Source organism: Orcinus orca, chromosome 6 (assembly GCF_937001465.1).
Source record: "Orcinus orca chromosome 6, mOrcOrc1.1, whole genome shotgun sequence".
Classification (NCBI taxonomy): Eukaryota; Metazoa; Chordata; class Mammalia; order Artiodactyla; family Delphinidae; genus Orcinus; species Orcinus orca.
Genome location: NC_064564.1, coordinates 95,396,121 through 95,406,377, shown reverse-complemented (window position 1 = coordinate 95,406,377; position 10,257 = coordinate 95,396,121). Strand labels below are relative to the sequence as shown.

At 44.4% G+C, this 10,257-nt stretch overlaps 1 long non-coding RNA gene and 1 pseudogene across 1 annotated transcript; both read left to right on the top strand.

Annotated features, from left to right (window-relative positions):
* The first annotated feature begins 5,842 nt into the window (after positions 1–5,842).
* Positions 5,843–6,135, top strand: LOC117201934 (60S ribosomal protein L37-like; annotated as a pseudogene).
* Positions 6,136–8,163: 2,028 nt separating this feature from the next.
* Positions 8,164–9,648, top strand: LOC125964673 (uncharacterized). Its single transcript, XR_007477909.1, has 2 exons — positions 8,164–8,520; positions 8,946–9,648. It is a non-coding gene; the product is annotated as an uncharacterized LOC125964673 (long non-coding RNA).
* The last annotated feature ends 609 nt before the right edge of the window (positions 9,649–10,257 follow it).

The following is a 10,257-nucleotide window of genomic DNA, read 5'->3' as shown; positions in this document are numbered from 1 at the left end:
TACTTTCAACTTTACCTGGAACCATCAGGGAAATATTATCCTCATCTTGCAGATGCAGCAAATCAAGATTTTAAGAGGTGAAAGGTTTGCACAGAGCCACAACCCGTCAGTGGTGGAATTCAAACCCAGGTCAGTATAATTCCAAAGGCCATGCTCTTATCTTCACACCTGTCAGTAAAAGCATGGGGTATAGACACTTCTGCCTTCTGGCTGTCTGGGTGAGAAACAACTGGAATCCAGGAGCTGCCGGACATGATTATGAGCCTAAGGAATCTGCACTCGAGCACAACCACTTTCCCCAAATGATTGATTGTAATGGAGATGATTCATCATCCAGGAGGCGGGGATCACGGAGGTTGTCCCTAGAAGCCAACAGAATGAACAGAGGGGGGTGGGCCACCAAAGCCCTCAGCACACACAGCTGAGACCTGGGGCTTGGAGCTACAGACACAGGACCACGGAGACTCCACCATCTTCCTCAGAGCTCCTCAGTCTGGAGCGTTGCCCAGGCCATCTGGAGGATCAGGAAGAGTCCAGTCGTGACAGGTAGCTTTTATCTGGACAGCAGTCACTGCTGTAATGAAACTCCCCTTAGCACTTGCCGAATTCCGTGCATCTCTGGTTCAGCTGGGAGCTGGTACCCCTCTGTGTAAGTCTGCATTCGCCGGCTCTAGACCGTTAGCACCCTTAAGAGACAGGAGGCAGAGATGTTTGTGGGCACAGGACACTTGGGACCACAAGGAATCTACCCAGACATTCCCTGAGAACTCACCTATCACAGCCTTGTTGGTGCTGGGACCCAAATCTGAGCTCTGCTAACGAAAAGGAGGGCATTGCCCATAGCGTACTGAGGTATTTTTTGATCGTTGCTGTTTTGTTTTTAAATTCTCTCACATTCATTACACATGTTTTTAGCGAGCATCCACCATGCTCGATAAATAAATGAAAGAAAATTCCCTGCCATCAATAATAATGAATGAGTGCTTACTCCATACCAGGAATTTCTCTAAAAGCTGTGCAGGCAGAAAGACATTTAAAACTCACAGCAACACTGCAAGGTAGGTACCAGCCTTGTCTCATTTCACAAAAGAAGAAACTGAGGCACAAGAAAGTTCATTCATTCAACAAATGCATCACACACACACACACACACACACATATATATAAAGAGAGAGCAAACTTTCTATGCTAATACTCCCAATAACTAGCATGTTTACAATTGGAGCCCTAAAGTTTAAAAAAAAAATCCTAACCATACACATTTACATACATTTCTCCTCATTGTACCATCCCCGCTAAGAAAGCCATTTTTTAGATGGTGAAATCTCAGAGACGTTTAAGGGATTTGCACAAGGTCACACAGCCAGTCGTGGCCTGCCTATCAGGGAAATGCTTTCTATAGAAGGACCAGAACAAGATCCTCAAGGTACCTTTCAGCTTTAGAACCCAGGCGATCAATTGCAGGGGACTCTCCTCTCCCACCCTGGCCCCTTGTCCCCTCACTGGGAGTCTACCCGTCACTCCCAGGTCCCTTCTAGCAAAAATCAAGTATTTGAAGCCCCATCACAGAGTTATTTAAACTCTTTCTGCCTCAGTTCCTTGTCTGTAAAATGGAAATAAAACCAGTTCTTTCCTTAGAAGTGTGTTGTGAGGATTAAATGTTAATCTATATAGAGTACTTAGAGCAGCACCCGGCTCATCCTGAGCGCCATTGGAGAGTTGTAATTATTAAATGTTCACTACGGGGCTTCCCTGGTGGCGCAGTCGTTGAGAATCTGCCTGCTAATGCAGGGGACACGGGTTCAAGCCCTGGTCTGGGAGGATCCCACATGCCGCATTGCAGTTGGGCCCGTGAGGCACAACTACTGAGCCTGCGCGTCTGGAGCCTGTGCTCCGCAGCAAGAGAGGCCGCGATAGTGAGAGGCCCACACACCGCGATGAAGAGTGGCCCCCGCTTGCCACAGCTAGAGAAAGCCCTCGCACAGAAACGAAGACCCAACACAGCAATAATTAATTAATTAATTAATAAAAGTGAAGGCATTCCATTTGTTTAAAAAAAAAAATGTTCACTATGCTCGATGGACCTAGAGATTGTCATACAGAGTGAAGTAAGTCAGAAAGAGAAAAACAAATATCATATAATATCGCTTATATGTGGAATCTAGAAAAACGGTACAGATGAACTTACTGGCAAAGCAGAAATAGAGTCACAGATGTAGAGAACAAACCTGTGGTTACCAACGGGGAGTGGGACAAATTGGGAGATTGGGATCGACATATATACACTACTATGTATAAAATAGATAGATAACTAATGAGAACCTTCTGTTCGGCAGAGGGGACCTGACTCAATGATCTGTGGTGACCTAAATGGGAAGGAAATCAAAAAAAGAGTGGATATGTGTATACGTATAACTGAATCACTTTGCTGTACAGCAGAAACACAACACTGTAAAGCAACTATACTCCAATAAAAATTTTTTTTTAAATGTTCACTATGCACTAGGTCCTGTTCTAAGTTTTACATGAATCCATACCTACATGGTTGGGACTCTTGCCAGCCCTATTTTATCAGTGCACAAGGAGGCACAAGGAGGTTGTGGGAGGAGGTTACATAGCTTATAAGTGCTGGGGCCAGGATTTGAACCCAAGCAGTCAGGCACCCAACTCTATGCGCTTGACCTAATACAATTCTGCCTCAGGACCCCACCATGCTGACCCAGCACGGGAAGGGGACAGTTGAGTGGGAAGTCATTCCAGAAGACATAACATTGGAGCTGGTCTTTGGTGACAATTGGTATTTGTAAGGAGTTAGGGAGGTGGAATAGAGGTGTGTCACTTGACGTAGGGTTCAAGGGCATTGATTTGGGAGTTAGAATCCCCACTACACCATTTGCCAGCAGTATAACCTCCAGTGAATTGCTAAGTATCTATGCCTCAGTTTTCTCATGTGTAAAACAGGAATCACTATTCCTACCTTGAGAGGCTGTTGTACAGATGAAATGAACTCAAGCACTTAGGATGTTCTCTGGCACATAACAAGTGTGCAGGAAATGGAGGGTATTTCCTCCCAGCTTCACTCATCTCCTGCTGCCTTGCATCCCTCTTATTTTCATCCTTTCTCCCTCCTGCCCCCGATGACCCACCCCCATTCTCTTTATGGAACATTGGTAGTTAGTTTCACTTTGTCTGGCTTACTTTGTTCAGCAAATACTCTCTTAGTTTTCCTCATCCCCTCTGGAACCTCTTTCACCATTTCCTTTCCTAGTACCTTTTCCCATGTCCATTCTGAAACACTGATGTTTCTGTGGGTACCACTGTTGGTCATCTCCTCCCTTCCCACTCTACATACCTGGGTAATCTGTGCAGCCATATACTGACAAATCCCAAGTCTGTATGTCTGGAGCAGATCACTCTTTTGAGCTCCAGACCCACATTTCTAGCTACAACCTCTGCTGGGATGTCACAGTGCTACGTGTCTAAATTAGAACCATCCTGTTTATCCCCCAAAGTGTTCTACCTCCTGACAACTCAATCTTAGCAACTGGCACCACCACCCATCCAGTTGCCCAAGCTAGAACTGGGAGTTGTTTTGGAATCCTCTTACCATTCCACCTCCACCTCTAATTAGTCACCAAGTCTTGTTGACTTCACCTCCTTTGACACCTTCGCCTTCTCTCCAGCTCCACTGCTCCCGCCTAGTTCAGGCTCACCCTTCGCCTTCTCCAGCTCCACTGCTCCCGCCTAGTTCAGGCTCAGCCCACGTCTTTTACAGTCTTGGCAGGGCTTCCTAACGAAACTCCTTCTCACCAGCCTTTGCCCTCCTTTAATCCATCCTCTGCATCACGGTTGACAAACTTTTTCTGTAAAGGACCAGATAGTAAATATCTTAGGCTTTGTGGCCATAGAATTTCTATCACAACTAAGGAGTTCCGCCATTGTATGCAAAAGCAGCGGCAGACAATGCATAAATGAATGGGTATGACTCTGTTCCAATAAAATTTCATTTAGAAAAACAGAAGCTGCATGGATTTGGCTCATGAGCCATAATTTGCCAGCTCTTGTCCTATATTGTGACCAAAGTGGCACATGTCATTCCTCTGTTGAAAATCTTTCCTTGATCTCCAGATGCTGTCAAGATAAAGACTAAGACCGTTAATAAGGCTATTATGTCCTCTGTGATCTGGTCTCTTCTTCCTCTTCTTCTCCTTCTCCTTCTCCTTCTCCTTCTCCTTCTCCTCCTCCTCCTGCTCCTCCTCCTCCTCCTCCTCCTCCTTCTTCTTCTCCTCCTCCTCCTCCTCCCCCTCCTCCTCCTCCTCCTCCTTCTTCTTCTTCTTCTTCTTCTTCTTCTTCTCCTCCTCCACTTCCTCCTCCTCCTCCTCCTCCACCTCCTCCTCCTCATCCACCTCCTTCTCCTCCTCCTCCTCCTCCTTCTCCTTCTTTTCCTTCTTCTCCTTCTTCTTCTCCTATTTATCACATTACCCATGCTTCAACTTTTTCCAACAGATCCTAGAGTATATTGTGAATTTTCTCCATCTCTGTGCTTTAAAGTTACTGTTCTTTCTGCCCCCAAATGTCCCTTCCCTTCATTTATTTAGCACACTGGCATTCATCCCCCCCAAATTCAAGTTAAGTCTCATCACCTGTTTGAAGTCTCCTATTTCACAACTGGAGAGAAAGAGTACTTCTTGTGAAATGTATTTCACTGACAAATTGGGAGGTCTTTGATGATAGAAACTATGTCTCATTCATTTCACATTTTTGATGGCTAAAGGAACCCTCATTTTCACTGTACATAGGAAGAAACTGAAGCACAGGAAACCCATGTTACAAACTCAAGGTCACATAGCAAAGAAGGCTCTATACTGGAATTGAAACCTGGAAAACATGGATCCTGAGTCCAAAACCTATGCTCTCTCTACTTAACTTTAAAAGTCAGAAAGAAAGATCTTTGTCCAGTGTCTACTTATTTCATAGCCTGGAAATAATATCACTAGATTTTCTCCATATCCATGAAAGCCTTTAGCAGTAGAACAGGAGAAACAGGATTCTGTATGGCTCCTTCAGAATAAACTATGTGACCTTTCTCTTTTCTCTTACTTTCAAGTCTCTGGGCAAGCTGATGAATGCAGCCCATAGGTTCCAAGTGTTGCTGCTGCCTCAACACTCTAAAGAGACTTCTTGGAGTTCTCTAACTAGTTGGGTGGCTCCTCTCCTTCTGGTGGCTCACTTTTCTGATCCCTTCTGTGAGCATCCTTCACCAAGTAAGTCACTCTGCAAATAAATGAGTTTTCCCACCCTATCAGGTGTGCTCACAACACAATGGACAATGAAGTTCAAGGTCTGCATGGTGATCCATTCTCATGTCTCATGCATTACTGTACAAGGAGTGCATACTGCACTTTGTGGTAAGGGTATGGAGTAATGTGAAAGGACTAAAAATGGAAATACAGAACTCAAATTTACCATTTCTTTCTGAAGAAATAACCCAGAACTGACTTGATTGTCATTCAGCAATGGGATAAATGCTTTTTAAAAAATCCTTCACGTTCTGATGCATTTGCAAGAAGGAAGGCAACATCGTACTTTCAGGCACTTTTTTCTTAAATTCAAGACTTCAAGGGTGTGTGAGAAATGACCTTGACCTCTAGGCCTGTGCTTTTCTATCTGAGCTCTGCAGAGTTCTAGGATTGCCCTGAGATCTCCAGGAGTTCTACAGTGAAGTATTCTCCACTAATTGTTGAAGGTTTACACTATGTCCTCTTGAGTTCTATGTTGGATTCCAGATAAAATTTCTGTTTTAAAAAGTCATTCTGTCTTTGGTCTCAGCAGCAGAAGTGAGATGATGAAGGGAACGTCATCATTTAGAAAGCGTCAGAATAAGACGCATGCGTTGTGCCACTGCTGTGGCTCTAAGGCCTACCACCTTCAGAAGTCGACCTACGGCAAATGTGGCTACCTGCCAAGAGAAAGAGAGAGCACAACTGGAGTGCTAAAGCTAAAAGCCGAAATACCACTGGGAATGGTCGAATGAGGCACCTAAAAATTGTACACCGCACATTCAGGCATGGATTCTGTGAAGGAACCACACCTAAACCCAAGAGGGCAGCTGCTGCAGCATCCAGTTCATCTTAAGGATTAGTCATGCAATAAATGTTCTGGTTTAAAAATCAAACAAACAAAAAAGTCGTTCTACTGCTTATTAGAAAAAATAAAAAATTAAAACTATAATATTCAAATTGACAGTTTAAATTAATGGCTCTGGAATGTACTTAGGGACCAATTTGTAATAGATCTGCTGATCACTAGTTTCATCAAGAAATAACTGTGGAAGCAAATAAAAATCTGGAAATATTTGCAAGATGATTGAGCAACAAACCCGCTTTTAGCTTTCTACGCCATCCATCAGGAGCCTCAGCACTTTCCTCTTGGTCACCTCCTTGGTTCCGGACCCCTTGGCCTCACTCATCCTGGCACTCTGCTCCACCCTCCCACTTCTCCCCTTTCTGCCTCTCGATGCTTACTCACATTTGAGAGGTGACATTTACACTTGATCTTTACACTCAGCTTAGTCTTCCCAGAGTCACAGCTTTGGCTCCCCTTAAACATGATGCAGGCTCTCTTGGCTGCCTCAGGCTGCCTTGGGTGACACGTATTCCGGGTCCACTTAACCCGTAAACTTTACCCTATAAGTTAACACTGGAGAGGTCCCATTCAGCATAGCAGCTCATGAGGAATAGTAGCCGAAATATAAATAAATCTCAAAACACATGACACCAAGCTCCTACTAAAGAGAGTTATGGAGTTAAAGTTATTAATTCAACAAAGATTAACTGTGTGCCTGGTACATTCCACACAATGAGCTGGGTCATGAAGATTTAGAAGCTATGGCCTCTGCCCACAAGATGCTCACAGTGTAGTAGAAGAGACAGCATAGGGCATAACTATCTGTGAGACACACTGAAATGGGACAAAACAAGCCTTACAGAGATACAGTCCAAACAGTTTGCAGTAATTGCAGACAAACATTCACAGTCTGGTGCCTACTCTCCTAACCTTATTTCTTCTCTCCTTCCCAGTGCTTCCTGAGCTCTAGCCACACAAAATCCCTCCCTTTCCATGACCTTTCACAAGTCTATGCATTTGCCCAGGCTCCTTTCTCTGCTGCAATTGCTTTCTCCGCCTCCTTCCTCACTGCCAAGTTCTCTCTCGCCCATCATGTAACTCATAGGTGAATGTCTCTGGGCTAGCAAGTCCTTAATAAATCTGAACAAATAAATTAAAGGCCCAACTCAATTGTCTACCTTTCCGTGAAGCCCCCCCTGATTTTCAGAATTAATGTGTCACCTTCTCCATAATCCCACAACACTTTGTTCACATCTTCATCAAATCTTTTAATAAGCTGTACTAAAGTTATTGATTTCTGTGTCTCATGTCCCAGCCAGCAGTTCCTTAAGAGTAAAGATAAAGTCTTAGATGTCTTTGCATAGATCGCTCACTTCCCTAACACACTTACCCCTTCCCTGGAATTATCACTGCCTGATAATGTATTTTCTGCTCAATAACTGATTGATAAGGCAATAAATATAAAAATGAATGAATGAGTCATGGGTATAAAATATCATGCAGGCACAAAGAAGAAAGGATTCATTCTTACTATGGATATCAGAAAAGGCTACCTAGAAAAGATGGCATAAAAATTGAGCCTTGAGAAATTATTAGAAGTGTTCCTAAAAAACAAGAGAGAGGAGGACACTCCTAGGGAGGAAAGGGTGTGGGCAAAGGTAGGGAGGAATGAAAGAATGTGACAAATTTGGGGAATGATGGCTACATTGATCTGGCTGATGGCCCCTCTGAGGAGTATAGATTTTATCATGGGTCAATGGAGAGCCACCGCAGGGGAGTGACACAGTCAGACGTGCATTCTAGGAAGATAAATGTGGACTAATAATAGGTGAGAGATTGGAAGCCAGGTGACCCTTCGGAGGCTGTTGCACTTATCCTTGTCTGGAGGAGGGATGGAGAAGATCTGGACTAAGACCGTGAATGTGGAGGTGGAGAGGAAGAATGGTTTAATAGATCTTTAGGAAATGACTCAACAGGAGCTCTAATTTTGCAGAAGAAAGGAAGAAGCCCAGACACAGAGAGAAAGGAACTGATGAGAATGTGAATTAGAAGAAGCAGAATCAGATCATCAAGTGATCTGAATGGCGAAGGCAGCAGCCTTCCCAAAGGAAATGGTACAAACTCAGAAGTCAAGGAAATGTTGTCGTGAGCAGGGAACCCAACCAAGGAAAAATTCACTCCACATTTTACAGGAGTTACAAGACTGGTGAGGAAAGCTGGGTTCTTGGCTGACGTTTGTATTGAGCTGATCACCAAGAGCAACACGTGCATGACTAACAACCCCATAATAGGCCCTTCCTTACGAGCTGTAATGGGAGCTGTGCTGACAGATGTGACGGGTGTTCTCAGCAATCCTTGGGGAGTGACAACTGCAGAGCTCACACACAAGAACAGGTGAGACTCACTCTTGAAACATCCTAGCTGTTTGTGTGTAAGCAGGCTGGGTTCCTCAAGCATCCTGAACGTTTTCTTTGTCCGTTTGGAAGGGTTATCCTAATATCTTCTTAGCTGTGAGATCTTGTGAGAGCCTGGCCTCCCTGCTGGGGCTCACTTTCCTCATCTGTAAAACAGGGATAACAGTACAAGCTCCTTTGAAAGGTGATAGTGAGAAATTGATGAGAAGCTAGGCTTCTCAGTAAGCTAAGAAGCACGAATAAATGTTCGGGCTTAGTAATACAAGCCAAGAACTGTACCTGGAATTTATTTCTCCATATTTCTGAGAAAAATTGTGGTCTGTTTCTGTATGATCTGTGCAAACCATCCAACGGGTTAGCAAAAAAGTGTTTTTCCTGATAGAGAATAATTTCTTCTTTTAAAAGGGAAGTGATGCTCTGCTAACGGCAAATACATCAAAAAAGTTGAGCGTGGTCTTCCTGATGCCACTCAGAGACAAAGGAGAGCCACCAGCATCTGTGATGGCTCTGAATCAGCGGAAGGCAAATGGAGCTGACCGTGAGGCCAGGAGAGAAGGCTTCTGCAGCACATCCCCTCTCCACAGGTCCCAAAGGAATCCACCAACGGCTAGCCATATCTCTGCAAGAGCTCGGAAACGAAGATGGGAAAGAACAGCTCCGTGTCTCAAAATGTGCCACCTCTGATTAAAAATGGATACCTACGGGGAAGAATTCCCAAAATGTAGACTAGAGAGAGCTGGAGACTTTTTAAACAGTTATTCCCCAAGTTGTTTTTTCTTTGTGACAGTATCTTACGTTTACAGTTTTGTTTAGAAAACACTTTCACTCTCTTTGTTCTATGTAGTCCTCACACTAAGCTGTGGAGATGGATATTATCGATAGTGTTATTATACCCATGTAAGAGCTGAAGAAACGGAAGCTCAGAGTGACACACAGTCACCAGCAGGACTGTGACACCTGACTCTCAGCTCACCCTCTCCGTGTACACAGCCCAACAGCAAGCTCCCCGAGTGCAGAACCATGGCTTCTATTTCCCTTAGTGCCTAACCTACTGCTCCAAATGGACACTCATGAGTGCTTCCTGATTAAACTACCTTATTTGTTCCTATATGTAGTCATTCCATGCATATGTAGCGGGCACCAAACAACGCTGCTGTGGATAATGAATAACTCATATGCAAACTAAACTCTGCTTGAAACCTGGGGGGGCATGAGGAGAAGAAAAAGCAAGAGCCCACAACCACTTTGGATTGAACCTATAGGAAGAGACAGAAAACAGTATTTGAAGAGCCTGGCCTAGTAGCCAGTGAAGGAAGAATGTTTTGGGGATAACAGAGGGGGGCCTTAATCCCCTTCCTCTAAGCCAGTGTTTCCCAAACTGGTTTGTAGCAGAATCGCCTGGAGAGTGACTGAAAAATTCAGAGGCCCGGGGTCCTTGAAGTAGGATCAGGCCTGGGCCTTGATATGTTACCAGAGTCCTCCAGGTGATTCTGACACTGGCCAAAGTTTGAGGACCACTGTTCTAAGCAGACTTTTCTTAGGGATGAAGCTCAATAGCCGTGACTCTGAATTTTCTCTGCTTCTTCCCTTGTGTGAAACAGGGGATGAGGTTTCCGCTGGAGATCAGTGGTTGACCTCTGCCTAGTAGGGGTAATGCCTATGTATGAATCCACAGGACCTAGTCAAGGTTGCCAGTCTCTAGGTAGGACTTGAAGAG